The sequence below is a fragment of the Mauremys reevesii genome, linkage group 2, assembly GCF_016161935.1.
Source record: "Mauremys reevesii isolate NIE-2019 linkage group 2, ASM1616193v1, whole genome shotgun sequence".
Taxonomy (NCBI): Eukaryota; Metazoa; Chordata; order Testudines; family Geoemydidae; genus Mauremys; species Mauremys reevesii.
Window position 1 is genome coordinate 173,820,185 of NC_052624.1, and position 19,347 is coordinate 173,839,531.

Here is a 19,347-nt window from a genome sequence, read left to right on the forward strand (position 1 = left end):
GGGCCTGGCCTGACTGAGCTCAAATGCCTCAGGGGCAAACTCTTCAGCAGTAATGAGATATGAGGTCTGTCTGTGATGAATATGATATTACTCGTGTCAGTGGCTGTGGACTGCACCCAGAATATTTCTTCCTACAGGTTCCCCCCTCCCCATCGCAAAGGAACTCAGGCAAAGCACTATTAACCCAGTAAATGAAGCTCTAAAGATCACAGAGTGTGTCCATTAGTAGACAAGATTGTGACTAATCCAATTTTTCTTGCAGGGAGCAATCCTGATGCTTCTGCAACATCTGGGGATGGCAGAGCCGCATTACAAATGAACCTGTGTATTTCCCTCCTCCCACTTCCTCCTTCTTCATGTAAGAACAATTATTACCACATTTATGTACCTCCTCCTTCTCCCACAATAACCTCTTTGAAGGTGATTAAAATAATATCCCTGGCTGACAGAAGAAATGGAAAGGGTAAGGGCTGGGGAAGGAAGGAGGGAGCTAAGAAACAAGACTTAACTTCACACATTTGCAAGAATACTTATGGAAGATGTGCAGTTCTCTGCAGGGAAAGGGCTGAAGTCAACAAAAATGTGTGGAAATGGGTCTAGCTCCATTTGTTTACAAACACAGTTAAAGCCATGCTGTCTAAACTATATTGCAGGTTAGGTAATAATAATAAAAAATTAATAATACATCCTCTTTCTGTTATCTCTCTGTTATTTATTTTAGGGGTTATGGTTTGCGTGACAGAATGACCCACCAGGAATTTATAGAACTTGCTTTTCTGATCTATCTATACTCAACTACAGATTTTCAGCCATTTAGGGTGGGACATGAGCAACACCACTAAAACAACACATCTAAACGCTTTTTGCAAAAGCAAGTTGACCTGTGAAACTCTGATGGCTAGAACACATGGAACGCATGATTATTTTTAGGCTGACTTCTTACGCTTCAGACCAAATTTTATTTCTCCCTTTTCGTGGGTGTAGAAGAGGCTAAACACTGGGGACCCTAAACACTGCCCTTCCTGCTGCACTGGGATCAGGAGGGGCAGAGCAGGAGACGTCACACACTTGGGACTCTGCACCTCCTTTGCACCATGGAGCTATGGTCTAGTACATCTCTCTCTGCCATGTTGCATAGTGGGAGGGTGTGGCCCATCAGTCAGTGAATTTTTGTCTCCGGTTGCTTATACCCCGGCTTGAAGGTGTTGCAGCAACTAGGTGTAAATGCTACTACAGCCCATGAACTATAGTAGTGGCTAGGGTTAGTGCTTTGTGCTCAAATCTCTCTGGAGATATCCCATGAAAGGTCTACTTAATCAGGCTTTGCAGGGGCGGCAGGTTTGTATAATTTTTGGTGGTGCCCAGAATGGGTCCAAGTCCTACCCCCCGCCACACACACCTGCCTTGTTAGTCGATATATATTTTTTAAAATAATGTAAAAATGGACTGGAAACAGTAAGCGTTTTAAACAGTTTCCCTATATTGCACAATATCACTATCGTAAGAAAAAAATATTTAACTAAGTATATCAACTTTATTAATACTGTTGAATATGGAAACAACCAAGCACTCTTGGATCAATAACCCTCAGAAGCAAATACTTTCTAAAATTAAAACAAAACATAGTCCCTTCTTTGCAATGTTCTTCAACCAACTATATACTTTTAAGAGTATAAAATAATCAAGTATTGTGCTAAACACAATCATACCCCAAACTACCTGCCAAATTTAAGTTGTGTGTTTTTCCCTCAGGCACTCATACAGTATCCAGCAGTGTTCACTCTAATTTTTCCCACTCATGTGCAGAATCTTGTTATATGCACCAATATGGAGGTGATGTGTGACAAATCACCTCCATATTGGTGCACATAACAAAATTAATGGGATGGGGGGCCAAGGAGTTTGGACTGTGGGAGGGGGCTCAGAGCTGGGGCAAGAGGGTAAGGAGGCTGGGCGGGGCTGGGGAGTGAGGGCTTGGGCTGGGGATGAGGGATTCACTGTGCAGGAGGGGGCTAAGGGCGAGGGCAGAGGGTTGAGGTGTGGGGGGATGAGGGCTCTGGGTGGGGATGCAGGCTCTGGGGTGCGGCGGGGCTGCCCTGGGCTGAGGTCAGAGAGGAGGACTCCACAGTCCTCCCAGCCCTCTCCTCAGCAGCACAGTCGCCTGGCATCACTTGGGAGTTAGATGCCTAAAATACCTTTGAGGATCTGAGCCTGAATGAAGATAATATGGATTTAAAGAAAGATGACTGGACTATTACATCTCTAGTGAACCTTTAGGCACACGTTGCTAAAGGCCCATGGTATAACATGTTCAAGCAGAGGCAGGATGTCCTGGAAATATCAAGAGAAAGCCTTGCCTTGGTCTGTAGATCAAAAAGATTCAAATAAGTCTGCATAAGTTTCTGGTAACCATTCAAATCTTCAGATGCATATCAGGGATTAGGCTTTGTTCCTACAGTATTGATTTCACTGGGGCCAAAGGCTGAGTAAGGACTGCAAGATCTGGCCCTATGTTTACAATTCTGGTACTGTCAGAAAATTGATCTTTTATTGTTATTATTTATTTGTATTACTGTAGTGCTTCGGAGCCCCAGTCATGGAACAGGACCCTATTGTGCTTGGCACTGTACAGACACAGAACAGAAAGACCATCTGTGTGCCAAAGAGTTTGCAATCTAAGTTTAAAACAAGATATAATAGATGGAGCAAGACATAGAGAAAGGGGAGTGCAAGTAAACAAGGAGAAAATATTGGTCAGTATTACACGCAGTGGTTTCAGCATATCAATAGCCTAACCGTTGTCAAGATTTTTGTGTAGGCATAACAGCAAAGGACATTTTAAAGAGAAATTTGAAGGAGAATAACGAGGTAGCTTTGCAGATGTTTACAGGGAGTATATAAAGTAAATATTGGAGGAATAAATAAATGGAAGAATAGCCCAATAGTAATATTTCCCAGTTAGAAGGTTTAACATAGACTGAAATTCTATGAATGTTGCCCTAATGCCGTTTTCAGGGGGGGGGGGGGAGTGGCATTTGAACTGAAATATTTATCTACAGAATTTAGAGCTTGATTTGTTTTTGGAAAAGATCCCCAAGGTCTCTTTAGAAAACACGAATGCATTATTGAATGTCTGCATTAGCACACATTTACTGCAGTTACAGACTCAGGGCCAGATTCAGTGGCCCTAACTCAGGATGAATACTGGTATACTGGCCCTCAATGATTGCACATAATAACTCAGAGTCTCAGATTTTAAGGCCAGAAGAGACCAGCATGATCATCTAGTCAGACCTACTGCCAGGGCCGCCCAGAGGATTCAGGGGGCCTGGAGCAGGGCCGGATCTTCAGCGGCAATTCAGCGGCAGGTCCCTCTTGGAGGGAAGGACCCGTCACGGAATTGCTGCCGAAGAATGAAGCAGCGGCGGTAGAGCAGCCTAAGTGCTGCCGATCGCGGCTTTCTCCGTCCCCTCCTTCCCCCCAGCCACTTGTGGCACTTGTACTCACCGGGCGGCGCTCCGAGGCTTTGGCAGCACTTCAGCAGCGGGTCCTTCACTCGCTCCGAGTCTTCCGCTGCACTGAAGGACCCGCCGCTGAAGACCCGGAGCAAGTGAAGGGTCCGCTGCCGAAGTGCCGCCAAAAACCCAGTGCAGCTCATGGGGCCCCTGTGGGGCCCAGGGCCGGGGCCAAATTGCCCCACTTGCCCCCCACTCTAGGCAGCCCTGCCTACTGCACCATTGCAGGCCACAGAACCTCACCCACCCACTCCTGTAATAGACCCATCACCTCAAGACTGAGTTACTGAAGTCCTCAAACCTTGATGTAAAGACTTTAAGTTACAGAGAACCCACCATTTACTCTAGTTCAAAGCAGCAGGTGACCCATGCCCCACACTACAGAGGAAGGCAAAAAAGCCCAGAGTCTCTGCCAATCTGACCTGGAGAAAAATTCCTTCCCTACCCCAGTTTCCTATCTTGCACTCCCAACAACAAAAAGCACAAAATATTAGTCTCCATGAGTACTCATCTAATTTAAGTCTATGGGGCTGAAATAAACAGAAGATCAGAAACCACTGCTAAGCTTAAGGCTCCATATTACTGCAACAGGTATTATTAAAGAAACAAAAGTAGTTTAATTAGTCTAATTTCTCCTAACTATATTCACATAATACATATATTTGCATACCCTTTTGTACATACAAATGCCTAAATTGTGACTGTGGTAATCATCCATACAAAGGTAACTCAATTGTACAAGCATTTTTTATGCGGGCATCTTGGGCATTTTTATTTATTTATTTATTTATTTATTTATTTTTAAATCTTGCAAAATCTTTCTGCTCCAATTCAGGTGGTCCTCGGGGAGGCATCTGGCTGATGTACAGAGAATGTCATACATTTTATTCTTTTATTCAGGCTGGAAAAAATTGCTAGTGGGGCCATTCTCTGGTAGATATAGAAGGTGATTGCTGGTATTTACCATACATATTTAAATAATGCTAAGTTCTGATTCTGCTACCCTTACTTATGTTGAGTAGTACATTACTCTCTGTGAATAGTCCCATTGAAATCCATTAGACTCTATTTGCAGGATAAAGTGCTAAGTCTCAACATGAGGTTGAGGCATAAGGTGCTTACTCAACATGAGTAGGAATGTTTGACACACTAATAATAAATATAAGAGCTCAACATTTGCTAATGCTACTAAAAGTGTAAATATAGCAAGTAAGAAAAAACAATGTAAACAGATTTAGAAGGATTTTAATCGCTTAGGTGCCTGGGCCATTAAACAGAAGATGTAGGTTAATGTAGAGAAATGGAAAAAAGAAGAAAGTCAGGGAAGCAATGAACCAAGTTGGAGAATGTATATTAAATGGAACAGTCATGCAGGATAGTGACAAAGAAAAGGATTTAGGGCACCTTGTAGAAAAATCCTTGAAGTCATCAGTCCAGTGGCTATACTAAAGCTTGGCAAACATGATGGTGTCTTTTATCAACAAGGGTCAGGAAGAACACCAAACCAAATAAAAGATGCTGCTACTGTCTGTAAAAAAAAGCAATGTTCCAGCTTTATGTACAATACTCAAGTTTAGTTTTGATCTCTATTTAACAAGAAAGCTACAACATATTAGACGTTAGTGTGTAAGGCAGATCAGCTATGTGGGATGGCCCTCTACACATGTAGGCCCAAATCCTCCTCTCAGTACTCAGCCTAAGTGAATGTTGTGCATCTCTAGCAAGAGAGAACCACGAGAAAAAAAAATCTTTGTAAGGAGGAATCTGCCTCTTGTTTAAATACCATATAGGTTGGATACTTTTCTCATGTTAGAAACTTTGCATAAACTATTTTAGGCTTGCCATGTAACAGATATGTTAAAAGTTGAATAATGGTGAAGAAGAACAATATTTATCTGTGACAAATAGCTAGAGCTGGAGTTATTGAGTGAAATCCTGGCCCCATTAAAGTCAAAAGGCACAACTCCTATTGAGTTTGCATGGGATTTCATCCAGTGAGTTAAATTCTGCGCTTAATTACACTGGCATAAAACCACTGATCTTAAAGGAGTTACTCTGGATTTACACCAGAGTAACTGAAAATGAATTTAGACTATAATGTTAGGAGATGGTATGAACTTGAAAGTATGTGCATACCTCTTATCTGAATAAATCTTGTTATTGCTATGCAATCTTCCAGTGCTGACCATAGTGTAGCACGGTCAAACTTGCCTTAGATATGCTCACTGTATACATGCAATATTAGGAGTGAGTCCTTAAGGTTCAAGCTTGCAACAGACTTGCACGCATGAGGAAAGTTATTCAAGTGTACAAGTGTTTGCAGGATTGGACCTTTATAGAGAATCTTGTCTAGTGTCCATAGTTTCTGTGGTTTTAAATCATGAATCAAATTAAACTGATTGATATATGATACATGAGATAAGATTCAGTGTGAGGTGGTGAAAAGAAAAGTAGTTAATTTTGCCCTGCTGGAGGTAACAGTTCAATACTTTTTAATGAAAACTTTGTCTGCCTAGAGATGCTGTTTATTCCACTTCTTATTTAGTTTTCTTTTTACTTCTGTAAATTGCAATAAATAAATAAAAATCTGCTTTATTTCTGAGAACCTGATTTAGGTCTAGGATACTGTTAGCTAATGATAGTCTCCACAACAGAATTTCTGACCTCAGGGAAGGCAAAATCAGAATTGGTAACAGTCAGAGGGTAAGGGATGAAATCCTGGCTCCACTGAAATCAAAGACAAAACTCCCATTGACTTGAGTGGGGCATGGATTTCACACAAGGTCTTTGCATTATTGAAACTGTGATATACAAATCCAAATAATGCTGCAAGAAGATAGTGAAAGGCTTCTTTTGGGCATTTGGGTTACACGACCACCTGAATGGTATTGTCACAACATGCATATGGAAGAAATTGAGAACCGCTGAGTTACAGTACCATTGTTATTTCATCTAGGATGCAGTTATAGAATGATTCTTGTATAAACTCTTTAGTACTATGTATATATATCAGCATATGCCCCTTAATGGCATTTTAGTAGTGGATCATCAACGATTGCTCATATGACTGTTTAGCTATATTACTGTGAAAGGAAGCTATTTTCCTTTAGTGTTATTGCTTGTTACTCACAATTAATCATGGTTAGCATATCATGGAACACTTTGGATATATCCAAAACAATTAAAATGTGCCATTTGTTACATTCTAGGAAAGCTATTGCCGCTTGGTTGAATGCTGATTCTGAAGCCTAACGATTGCACTTCATTTTAAAATTATTTCCTCGGTGATCAATTTAGCAGAAAAATCCAGCTATCCTGGGATTGTGACTGGAACATGAAGAGTGAATTCACTTTTTATCCCCCAACTGATTCCTGTTTGTAGCTAACTTACAAGCTAACTTAGCTAGAGTTAGAAAAATAGTGCTTTACTATTTTAAAAAATTCTTTCCATTCTTTGTAATTTAATTGACTTAGAAGTGCTGTTTTCACAGTTAGACTGGGCTGAGCTACAGAGAGATTAATTAAACTATATTACAAGCTGAGGTGAGCTTTCTTTAAAATTGTCCTCATGCATCTTTGATGCAAGATATACTGATGACACATCAGCCAATGGAATACAAGACAGAAGCATTATATACATAGAATAGCTCCCATTAGCTGCTGTGTCCTCAGCTCCTTTGAAAACTGGGTAATTTACTTGGGTGCCTAAGCATGGACTAAGGTGCCTAATTTTTGGCACCCACACTGAAATTGTGCATATAACCCTTTTGTGAGTGTCATGTCTGACATGAAAGAAAGAACAGACCGCATGTGACAAATGTTAGTCATACTGCTTAATGCACTACTGGAAGGCACTCAGATAATATGGTGATGAGCATAGTATAACAACCTGTCCTGAACAGATAGAACAGAAGGGATGACAGAGGTGTAGGTATGCAGGGAAGGGTCAAAATGGGCATGTGAGCTGGTGTTAAAGGATAAGGCTCTCTTTTCAAAGTGATTTGCCCAAGAACAAGTAAAATCTCCCACTCATGGTCCCGTAAGAAGACTGAATGAAGTCTGTGCCTCATTCTGATACATGGATGAGGGAGTTGAGGAACATACATTTTAATCATAATGAGGTTAAAAGGGTAGTGAGACAAGTAGGCCTGAGCCATATGTACTGCTCTGTAAATTAAGCTCATCAGGCTGCACTAGGAAAGAGAAATGGAAGGGCAGGAAATGTTTAAAAAAAAAAAAAGATTGTACAAGACATAAAAAAGATTGTGCAAGATACAATGTATGAGCTATATTTCTGGGTCTGCTGTTAGTCAGGTGCTTTGCTCAAAAATATAAATGATAGGTGCTGATGTTGCATAATGGGACAATTTACAAATAGAAATGAAATAAATGTTTATAATTCTAACCTTAGTGACTCCAGTAAGATCAGGCCTTTACTGTTTTAATATTGTTTCATAGTTTGTGCTGTTAAATCAAAAGGTTATCTATAATACATCTGGTGCTATTAATGCAAAGGATCTGGGGTATTCAACAGACATTTATTCATTATTAATATAGATAATAAAGGATCATTTATGAGGCTACAGATGAGATTTTTATCATCAAAAAGCTTAAAAAGGGAAATTTATTTTTGCTTCAGGACAGAGATGAAAAGAGTCAGTAATGGGAAATGTAAGAGTCAACACAAACTGTCAGACTCATTCTTTTCCTGAAGACAACTAGCACGTTATAGCAACAGATTAAAACCAAAATAAAATGTTTTTGCTGTAAACCCTTTTTTTATTGACAGAGAGTTTTTTGGTTTGTTCTGTGTTTGTCCTTTAGGGAGACAGTCATCAGCGTTTCTCCCTTATACAATTGTGATCTTGGATGCCTCCCGAAAAGACCTACAGAGCAGAGAATGTATCACTGTCTGAAGACACATCTGAAAGAGAATTTGAGAGGCGTCAAAGTCAGCTGTAAGGACTCTGTGTTGTGAGATGCAACCAGAAAGCCAGTATTTTAATAATATCACTGTGTGTTATATAGTAGTGTGGTAGAGGGCAGGCAAGAGTTAGGCACTACATCATAGTAATGATCCTTATCTTTGTATCTATATCTATATATACACACATGAAAAGGGAACATCAGGAAATGGGAAGATTGAATGTTTGGGCTTGCATGTGTGTCTGATAATATTATTTTTAGAGATCGAGAGATCCCCTCCAATAGTGCTGAGTATGTTTTCAAAAAAGATATAGTGCCTGATCTTGCTCCAATTGAAGTCTATGGGAAGTTTCCGGCATGTGCAGGAGTAGATCTATAGGCTTTATTGAGCCCTACTGCCAAAGCCACAGCCACTCAGTCAAGATGAAATATCTCCCTTATAATCATTAAACCCAGGAAATTCAGAGTTAAGGCTAAAACTTTCCCCTTGGTTCACCCATTGTGTCTATCTACTGCAGTTAGCTGAATCAGCTTCAAGGAGTTATCATAACGCTATTATTTTGTTTCCCAAATAATCTGAAACAGCCAAGAATTCATTCTGAGTTTGATGGGGTCACTTCAGATCTTGAGGTACAGACTGGCTGGTGTGTTTGAGTCTGCCCTAAATCTTCATGGAGAATAACTGCACAGATATACCAGGAGTCTTCAAACAACGTTGCACCGTGACCCCCTTCTAACAACAAAAATTACTACACGACCCTGGGAGGGGGGAACAAAGCCTGAGCCTCTCTGAGCTCTGCCACCCGAGGTGGTGGGGCCAAAGCCCGATACCCCAGCCCCAGGCGGGGGGAGGGGGTGGGGGGGAGCCCAAGCCCAAGGGCTTCAGCCCAGGCAGCGGGCCTGTAACCCTGAGCTCCACCAACAAGGGCTGAAGCCCTCGGGCTTCAGTTTCGACATCAGGCAGTAGGGCTCGGGCTTTGGCCCCAGGCAACGAGGTTCAGGCTTTGGGTTTGGCCCTGGGTCCCAGCAAGTCTAACACCAGCCCTGGCGACCCTATTAAAATGGGGTTGTGATCCACTTTGGGGTCCTGACCCACAGTTTGAGAACTGTTGAGATGAAGTAATTGTTATGTATATATTGAATTCATGTGTATACATTGTTTGTTACCACAAAGACCTTCTTAGGATATGGGCACAATTCTGCAAATTTTGCAGGATCTTCCTCCCTAATGTCAATGGCACTTCATGCAGGATGAGGGGTCTTCACATGTGGCTATAGTTGGAAGACTTTTCCCTGTATATCTACAGAAATTATGTAGCCACCTCTGGGTTGAGAGGGTAACAGCTAAGAGGCAATACAGAAATGAGCAGGGAGGGAATTTGATCCCAAGAGCAACTGTTCTTAGGAGCTTTCAGCCTTTTTCTGCTGCAATCTCATTGAGAATGACTATTATGATACAAATGGTACACCTGAGTCAGAGCTGGACAAGAAGGAACCACAGCGACCTGAACTGTTCAGATGTGGAGATCCGAATCTCCCCTTTCCCCACCCCAGAACTGAAGGAGCTCAGACTAAAGATTGTGATTTTAACTCATCTCTAGCAACAAGACTTCTAATTTTAAATACAAATCAAAATATTCCACAACACAGCTAGATGGCAGTGTGTGTGTGTGTGTGTGTGTGTGTGTGTGTGTGTGTGTGTGTGTGTGAGAGAGAGAGAGAGAGGTGGGAGGGAGAGAACTACAGGAATTTCTGTCAGACTTTTCTGTTTGCTTTTAGTTGCCATTCTAACCACTAACCTACGCCCCAGTCATGCAGGTGGGCCCTTATATCTTCATGGGCTCCTATTGAAGCCAATGGGATTCTGAATGGACACAAAGACTGTCTGGACCACCTTGCAGGAATAGGACCCCAGAGCAGTGGTTCCCAAACTTGTTCCGCTGCTTGTGCAGGGAAAGCCCCTGGTGGGCCGGGCTGGTTTGTTTACCTGCCGTGTCCGCAGGTTTGGCCAATCATGGCTCCCAGAGGCTGCGGTTCGCTGCACCAGGACAATGGGAGCTGCTGGAAGTGGCGGCCAGTACGTCCCTCGGCCCGCGCCTTTCCCTGCGCAAGCAGTGGAACAAGTTTGGGAACCACTGCCCTAGAGTGTTGGCCATGTTTAAAAGACAAACAAAAGTGCAGGCAAGCTAAAAGAAGCCACTTAATTTTGTTTATCACAGGATTTTTTTTCACTACTATCAAAACTTCCCTGTAAAACATGATTGTTTTACACTTCCTTGAACATTTGATAGAAAAAGGCTTGTGTAGACACTTCAGGCTCTAATTCAGCCTTGTGTATTCCAATTCCTTGTATATTCAGAAGGTGAATTTAACATTTGATGATCTAGAACAGTTTATAATAAAAGGAGAGGATTTTTAAATCAGAAGTTAATTTAGATAATTTGTCATCTTCTTCCAGTGTCCTCTCCGTCCTCTGCTTTTTCCTTTTGTTCCTACCAGCAATATGTTAATATATCACAAAAGTAATTGTTAGTTCCAGTTGCAGATTATTCTTCCATTTTGAACAGACAAAGATCTAATTAAAGTGATTACCTCAGCAACATCTGCAGTAACTTCTGGATGCTGATTAGGACACCTATGAATAGGCAGCCACAACCTTCCAGCTGCAGGGAGCTCTGGGAGAGCATCAGAAAGACAAAAAGCAGCTGGAAAGATTAAAAACAACACAAGTGGTTACTGATTTGGACCATGCTTCAGTTGGAGCTGGGATCACACAAGATCAAACGCAATGACATGTGTAACGCAGATGCCAAGGTCTAGCCTGTCAAAGAGCTTCTTAATAATTCACGAGAAGCAATCAGAAAGGTCTAGACTGATAGAAAAGGAGGAGAGAGAGATTGATACACTAGACAAATACATACCTGCCCAAGTCATTAACACAAAGGAGGTGGGAAGGATACCTTGGTTAATGCACAGGGAGAATGCAATACTTAGATTCCCTGAAAGCATTCCGCTAATTAAGGGCCTGATCCATCAAAGCAGTACTCATGTGAATAATCTTGTTGGTAATCAAACTGCTGATGTAAGGACTGATCTCATATGAATAAGGGCTTGTGAAGTCTGCACCCATGGTAAGTCCAACACGTGTTAAAATGTAATAATTCCAGTGAAAGGGAAAGATTTGATTAGTGTTTTTAGACAGAGAGGCATTATGATGGAGAACTAATTTATGGTATTTTACCTGGTCCTAAACAGAGCAGTGCAAAACTGACTGATTATTGTTTTTGTTTTTCTTAACATTAGAACAAGGTTGTAACTGTGAGATATTTTTTCACTGATTTATGGCCCCGATGAAAATGAGCGTGTGCATCAACTGGACTGAAATGAATGGTGTTTTAGTTGTTGTTGTTCTGTGCCCACAATTATTATTATTTGTATTACCATGGTTCCTAGGAGCTGGATGGATCAGGACCCCGTTGTGCACAAAATCAGCTTTTCAGATGTGAACATTGTTTCTGGGATTGTGATAAAAGGGGGGCGGGGGCGGTAAAGTGGAACCACAATGCTTGGCTATTTTACTGTGTTTCATAAGAAGTGTGATTTTTGGTGTAAAGCTTTGCTCCTGAATATTAGGAAACAACAGCTATACAAGAGACACCAGCCCCGCATTTTGGAGTACTGCCTCGTGCTGTGCATTATGCCCTCAAACTGCTAAGCCGGGTGGAAGTCTCCTATCAGCCCACATCCAAAGCCCACTGATGTCAGTGAGAGTCTTTCCATTGACATTAGTGGGATTTGGATCAAACCTATGGTAAAATTGGTTTTTCACAGAACAACTTTCATATGGATACATGTTAAAGTCAAATTAATCTGGCTTTGCAGCTGTGTGATGACTGGGGCTTTGTCTCAAAACTACTGCACAGCCTCTCTATAGCTGGTGCTCTTCCATGCTGGGCTCCAGTGCATTGGGGAACGGCTCCCACACAGTGGGCCAGATTCACAGCTGGTGTAAATCAGAATAGCTCCACTGTCTTTGACAGAGCCATGCTGAGTTATACCAGCTGAGAATCTGGCCCATTGTCTCCATTTAAATGTGAGTCCAGTGTTCCTTCTTCTGCTGGCCATTAGCTCTCTCCCAGTGTTCCATTCCATGCCGGTGTACTGAGAGCAACCATGGAGCCCTCCACCCTAAGGTGCCAGAGGCCCTGGGATACTTATTAAAAAATTTAAATCAGGAGGAAGGGTCCCTGGAATAGGTCCTCCAACATCCCCAGATGAATTTCATCCCACAAGCCAAGGTTTGCTATCACTGAAACCGCTATAGCATTTGTACATTGCACTGTAATGAAACAACTGTGGACTTCCATTTCTACTTCACTATAAATGGAGTTTCATTATATCCAAGTGTGCTATAAATGGGTTTCACTGTATGTTATTCCTATCAGTAGTTAGGGTTTGGGGTTTTTTTGCTGTTCATTTTGCATAATACCATAAGCAGTGTAATTTTCAAAGAAAATAATTTACTCCAGATAGCAAATATGACAAAAAGTGATAAATTCTTAACTGTTGTGTATTTTGCTCTTACACCACCAACCTAATAGGAAGGAACCACACAGGCACAATGGGGTCCAAAATAACTGAGTGTACTAACAACATATTACACACACTCACATCAACTAAAAGCACATTAAGATTGCAAAATCAAGTATTTAAAAGTTAGGAAACACCAGAGTAAAGTTTGCCGTCCTTACTCAGATATCTGCCATTGAAGTCACAGTTGTTCAGACTAAGAGCCTGCTCCATGTGAAATGCCATGGAAATTAATGCTGCTGGACACAAGTCCACTTGTGTGGAACAGCTTGCAGGATCAGGACCTATTGCGGTATATAACCGAGCGTAAAGTCTGTTTGGGCGGGAAATGGATCTCTATTTTCCTTACTTATACTTTGGTATTTTCTGCTGAGAACAGATAATGAGAATTGCTTTTGTAAAATATAGTGGTGCCACTCACGCCACATTAGACTTAAAAATAATGAGAAAAACAGTCATTCATTGAATTCAATTCTCTCTTTACCCTTTGGACCCCATATTACATTTTTAAAGAATCTCCTTCCAAAAAAAAATTCAGATACATTGCTCCATACTAGTACAACTCCTAAGCACAAAAGGGTGCCAATCAAAACACGATGAAGGGAGACATATGTAGAAATTAGTATGTCCAAAGGTCAATGTGCATTCTCAATGCAGTTTTTTATTCATAATAATAAAGGCTGGGCAATGGTGCAGCAGGCCTTAGTTTCTGTCCATGGGGACCTTCATCTTTAATATAATCTCTTAAAAATACACGCATTGCTACATTTTTCATTACCCTTAATTTTTTCATCAATCATGTTAATTTATACAGAAGGGCACTTAATAATAGCTAATTAACACTTATGACTTTTGAAATTAAAAGACCTTTGGAGAGATTACTACTGATTGAGAAAAGGTTTTTGTTCCTCCCATTAAAAACAGAGCGAGCGAGCGAGCGAGATTGAGATTGAAGATGTGGCCCAGGCATTTGAGGGGAACTTTTCCTCTCTTGCTTCACTGATCACACATCAAATGAAAACGGCAAAAGCCCACACAGAGGCAATGATGCTATTAGCCACCACTCCTGAAAGATGCCATTATTTTAACTGATTATTAAGCAGCATATATATTATTCAGAGTGACCTTTAAATAGGTGGAAATTAAATTATAATTTACTGGGGAGATATCTGAAACCGTGTAGTTATTACAAAAAAGACCAAGTGCTGGTACATTGTTGTGAAAATATGTTTTATTACTACAAAATGCAATGAAGAGAAAAAGCATTGGATTCTGACAGCCAATAAAAGGGCTTGCATATGTATAAACAATATTTCTAAATGAAAATTAAACTCTTACAAATGGAAGGTTGCTCATGTTAATTCTTACCTACGGTATCAGATGGGTACCTCTTTCCCTTTATCTTCCTTAAAAAATGCTGTTCCCTCCCCTCCACCTCCAAGTCTCTGTGTTAAGGGGTTCTAATGTACTCTAAACCCACATGATCTGGCCAGCAGGTTTTCTATTCATGCTGTCCTTTTAAAATCATTATTATTTTGTCCCACCAGTAGATGTCTCCCTTTCCTGTCAGAACCTACAGAGTCACTCAGCTTCCCAGCGTGTATAACATCTCCCAGCAATCTGGTAGTGATGATGAGGACTCCAATTTAGGATGAAAGTATTCCACACCCAAAGTAGCATTTAATTACCTCCTTTTGATTCTGCCTCATCCTAATTGTCAAAGATCCTCTGGGTAGCCTATTTAATACATTGCAGGGTTCCTCCTACATGCACATGACCATGATAGGTGGCAACCTGTAGCAAATGGTGATTTTTGGTGTATTTTCTGCCTCGTATAATGCAGGCCCATGCAATGTGAATGACATGGTATTTATTCATATTTAACAGACATTTTTGGATTTTTTTTTCAAACAAGGTGCTAACTCTGCAGCAGCTGTTAGAAATCCACATTTCCCAGTAAATCTTGTATTTCTATTTTTGCCTATTACTAATTTAAATCATGCTGGATGCTTTTCAGCTACAAATCAGACTCAATAAAAATCTAATCCACAAATGCAATAATAGGAAGGATTAAAAAAAAACCTAGATGGATGTATTTATGAAGTTGATTGAGCATGACAATCTCTGTTTAATAATCTTATGAATTGTTTTTCAGCTTTAGGGTATCATTTCAGCAGTTAAACACAACTGTATAAGGCTATATCATAGTCAGGGAGATCAAAGTCCACATTTACAGTCAGCCCATGGCACTGATTACCAGAAGCCAGTGGGAGCAATTAAAAAGAAAATGCATATACATCATAGAGATACACAGGTGGCTTCAAGTCTCTCTCTTTATGGAATTTGATGAAAGAACAATCAAATTTTGAATTGTAAAACCTCCTTTCACTCAGAATGGGGCTTAATTTTATTCTGAAATTAGCTCATTGTTCCTGAAAAAGAAATCTGCCTGTTGAAGGAGTGCCACAGGCATGATCACCTCCTGACCCAAGGCATGGTGGTAGAGGTTTCAAAAATATCTCCACACTAGTGGAGATCTGTTCCAAAAGAGAACCAGAAACCAATTAACTAAGCAAATAATGGATTTTTGGTTCGGGGAAAAGAAAAAATCCAATTTGATTAGAACTGGAAACCCGAATTTTTAGTTGAATTGAAAACTTAAAATAATTTTGTTCTGGATTGATGAAAACATTTCCGGTTGACAAGAAACAATTTTTCAGTGTATTTCAAGTTGACTAAAATGTTTCAGCCAACTCAAAATGATTTTTTTTTAACTTAGAGTTGGCCACTTTCAGGTTTTTTTCCCACCCTTTTTAATGTTTTTTTTTTTTAAGATTGAACTAATTTGAAAATTAAATACCATTTCAAAATGGAAAGATGAAATGAAACATTTTGATGTTTTGGATTTTTCCCAGGTCTTTTCAGCTAAAACTAATTGTTGAATTTGACTTGAATTTGTGAATAGTTTTGTAGGTTCCTCCACCCTCCTAAAAATGTATTCAGTGAAAAAACTATTGACTTGAAATATTTCACCCAGGATGTCATTGGTGTGCAAGAGTGATTGGAAAGCTTCCCTGAAAGAAGGAGGACTGAGATTGGGTGGTAACTGGGGTATACACGTAAAGCATATGTATGTATATTCTGAGAGAATCCACAGGTATAATTTGGTTGTGAATGACATTAGGATTCAGTCAAATTATTCACTTTATTTACAGCAGAAAGGGGTTGTTCTGACTGAATCTAAAACCACAATGTTTAGGCTTCAGCTCAAAAGATTGATCTAAGCAATATTTATTTTTTTTAAAAGTCTTTACTAAATGTTAAAATAACCAGTATGATTACATATCGTCTTGTTAGTATCATGCTTTCTTGCTTCTCCCCAGCACACAGCTGCTGGAAAATAAATCATACTGCCACCTCCCTGACTGAGAAGTTGAGGACATCTGATAGTCAGTGGCAAGAAGCCTAACAAAGAATCTGAGTGATGTCATCTGGGACAATAGTTGCATCATTGTGGTAATGTAAGCAAAAGTGGCAGATATGGCATGCAGCACCACAATCAAAGCACACTGGGTAACCAAGGTGCCTTTCTGACCAAACCCTTCAATATGGTGGAATGGAGGGATGCCCAAGAGGCTTTTGTCTACCTCAATATGGGCCTGATCCAAAACCGACTAAAGTCTCTGGGAGTTTTTCCATTCACCTCAAGGGGCTTTGAATAAGGCCCTATGTGCTGAATGTTGGGCAACTAGTCAGGCTAGGTGTGATATTCAGCACATTAACCAGGCACAATTAAGCTTACAAATGATAATTCATGTGTTCTGTGTATTTACAGCTATGGACTCAGCTCTGGTCTGACACTCGCTGCATAAACCATATGTCATCACAACTATCTGTAAACTCCATTGGAGAATGGAGTTAGCCTGTAGCGGTCCCATTTCATCCATATTGTATGGGGTTTTTTTCCAATTTTTAAAAAATCAGTATTTTATATAATAAAGACGTTTTGAACGCTGAGCCACAAATGAATAAATGGATCTAATTTGTCCTGACAGATCTTCTAAACTATGGTAGAAGCAGCATTGTCATCAGTGATGTTTGATAGCTGTATGGTAGGACCTGAAAGATGGCAGGGGCAGCTATTGATCTTACATTAATGGGAGCGGCCAGCTGATATTCAGAGTCACAGAAGTAACAATACAGGAACCCTCTGCAGAGCACCGCAAGGCACTGCAATCTAACTTTGAAACGTCTAAACATCCTAATGAACTAAAACAGCATTTAGACTTTAACAATGTCACACGTGTGTGCCTCATGACACTTTGCCAATAACCACTTCAGCAGTACTCATTTTGACATTGTGTGTTGTGACAAAGGGAATGAACCAATCACGTTTTACTGTATTCTATTAGATTGGAGGGGGGGAGGGGAATCAAAACACCCATCATTATATTTTGGCCATTTATTTGAAAATGGCTACAGTAGTTACAATCAAAGTCCCTCAAATTGGAATTTCATGCTACAAATAGTTGCATTGTTTAAAATAAAACCAATATGCTATATTGTGTTGAATGGCAAATTGCCTGAATAATAATAAAAAGAACACAGAAGAGGCTAAAGATCGACAGTATAATAATTTTCAATAAAATGAAGAAATTTTTCTAAATCATCTCTTCCTTTGTGAAGCCCATAATTCCAGATGACAGATTGCCCACGCCCCCAGTCCTCCCCGCACCCAGCATCGCTGTATGGAAGAGCATACTTGGCCATATTGGGTCAGCTCAATGGTCCATCTAGCCCAGTATCTTGTCTTCTGGCAGGGGCTAGTGCCAGCTGTTCCAGAGGGAATGAACAGAACAGGGAAATTATTGAGTGATCCATCCGCTGCCATCCAGTCCCAGCTTCTGTCAGCCACAGGTGTAGGGAGCATGGGGTTGCATCCCTGACCATCCTGGCTAATAGCCATTGATGGACCTATCCTCCATGAACTTATCTGGTTTTTTAAAAAACCCGGTTATACTTTTGGTCTTCACAACATCTTCTGGGAACGAGTTCCACTGGTAGACTGTGTGTTCTGTGAAGTAGTACTTCCTTATATTTGTTTTAAACCTGCTGCCTATTTTTTTCATTGGGTGACCTCTGGTTCTTGTGTTATGTGAGAGGGTAAATAATGCTTCCTATTCACTTTCTCCACACCATTCATGATTTTATAGACCTCTATCATAGGCCTCTTTAATTGTCTTTTCCGAGGTGACTAGTGCCAGTCTTTTTAATCTCTCCTCATATGGAAGGTGTTCTGTATCCTTAATCATTTCTATTGCCCTTTTCGGTATCTTTTCCAATTCTAATATAGCTTTTTTGAGAGGGAGTGACCAGAACTGCATGCAGTATTCAATGTGTGGGAGTACAATGGAGTTATAAAGTGGCATTATGATATTTTCTCTTAGAAGATCTCAAAGTACTTTGCAGACACTAATGAATTAGGCCCCTGATCCTGCAAATTACAATGGAGAAATGGAACTTTGTGTCTACATGGAGCCCCACAGGTTTCAGTGGTGGAAAAAGGAAAAAAAACGCTTATGAGATGGAAAAACTTAAACCTCATTCCCTTGCTTTACATTACGTAGGGGTTAAGGTTACTACCTTACATAAAATGGTATGACAAAAAGTGATGTCTCAAACTGTACCTACCTTCATGTACTATTTTCTCTAATTTCTAAATAATGTACATTTATGAATAGCTTTGGGATGCTCTTTTCTTTCTGGGAAAAATCTGGTATAAACGTTTCTTAGAAAGTCAGAGAAAGAAATAATTTCTTTGTGTGGAGGGGAATAAAATCCAAGAGTCCATATTCACTCAACACCAGATATTTTACTATACTATAAATCCTCACATACACCCTGAGCGGAGACAGCATGTACTGTTGTATACCAGACTATTCACTTCACTGGTGACAGACTCAGGTTTTAGGTGTCAGAGAAATTACTTCAGTACTTGAGTCTAAACAACTTGGGTGAAATCCTAGCTGCAATTAAATCAATGGCAAAACTCTCATTGATGTCAATGAAGCCAGTATTTCACCTGTGGTGTTTGCTTTTTGAGTAAAAAAATCAGAACTAAATTTTGTGTTAGGGTTTTATACTTACACCCATCACCATAATATCTGAGCATCTTCCACATAAAATCCGTAAGAAGTAGTAAATTCCCTAGTGGAATTCATGGAATCGCTGAAACAACTTCCTTTTTGGAGTAAAATTGCTTGGAGTAGGTTGCTTTGCTTTTTTTTGTGGGGGGAGGAGGATTTGTGGTGGGGGC

At 40.3% G+C, this 19,347-nt stretch overlaps 3 long non-coding RNA genes across 3 annotated transcripts; 2 read left to right on the forward strand and 1 right to left on the reverse strand.

The window, feature by feature from the left end:
- Positions 1–2,584: 2,584 nt before the first annotated feature.
- Positions 2,585–8,388, forward strand: LOC120396529. The gene is made up of 3 exons (XR_005593208.1): positions 2,585–2,753; positions 6,725–6,893; positions 8,340–8,388. It is a non-coding gene; the product is annotated as an uncharacterized LOC120396529 (long non-coding RNA).
- On the reverse strand, positions 8,308–16,480 carry LOC120396528. Its single transcript, XR_005593207.1, has 3 exons — positions 16,374–16,480; positions 11,034–11,146; positions 8,308–8,439 (listed from the first exon to the last, which is right to left on the reverse strand). It is a non-coding gene; the product is annotated as an uncharacterized LOC120396528 (long non-coding RNA).
- On the forward strand, positions 12,588–17,046 carry LOC120396526. The gene is made up of 3 exons (XR_005593205.1): positions 12,588–12,739; positions 16,415–16,552; positions 16,867–17,046. It is a non-coding gene; the product is annotated as an uncharacterized LOC120396526 (long non-coding RNA).
- Positions 17,047–19,347: the final 2,301 nt, after the last annotated feature.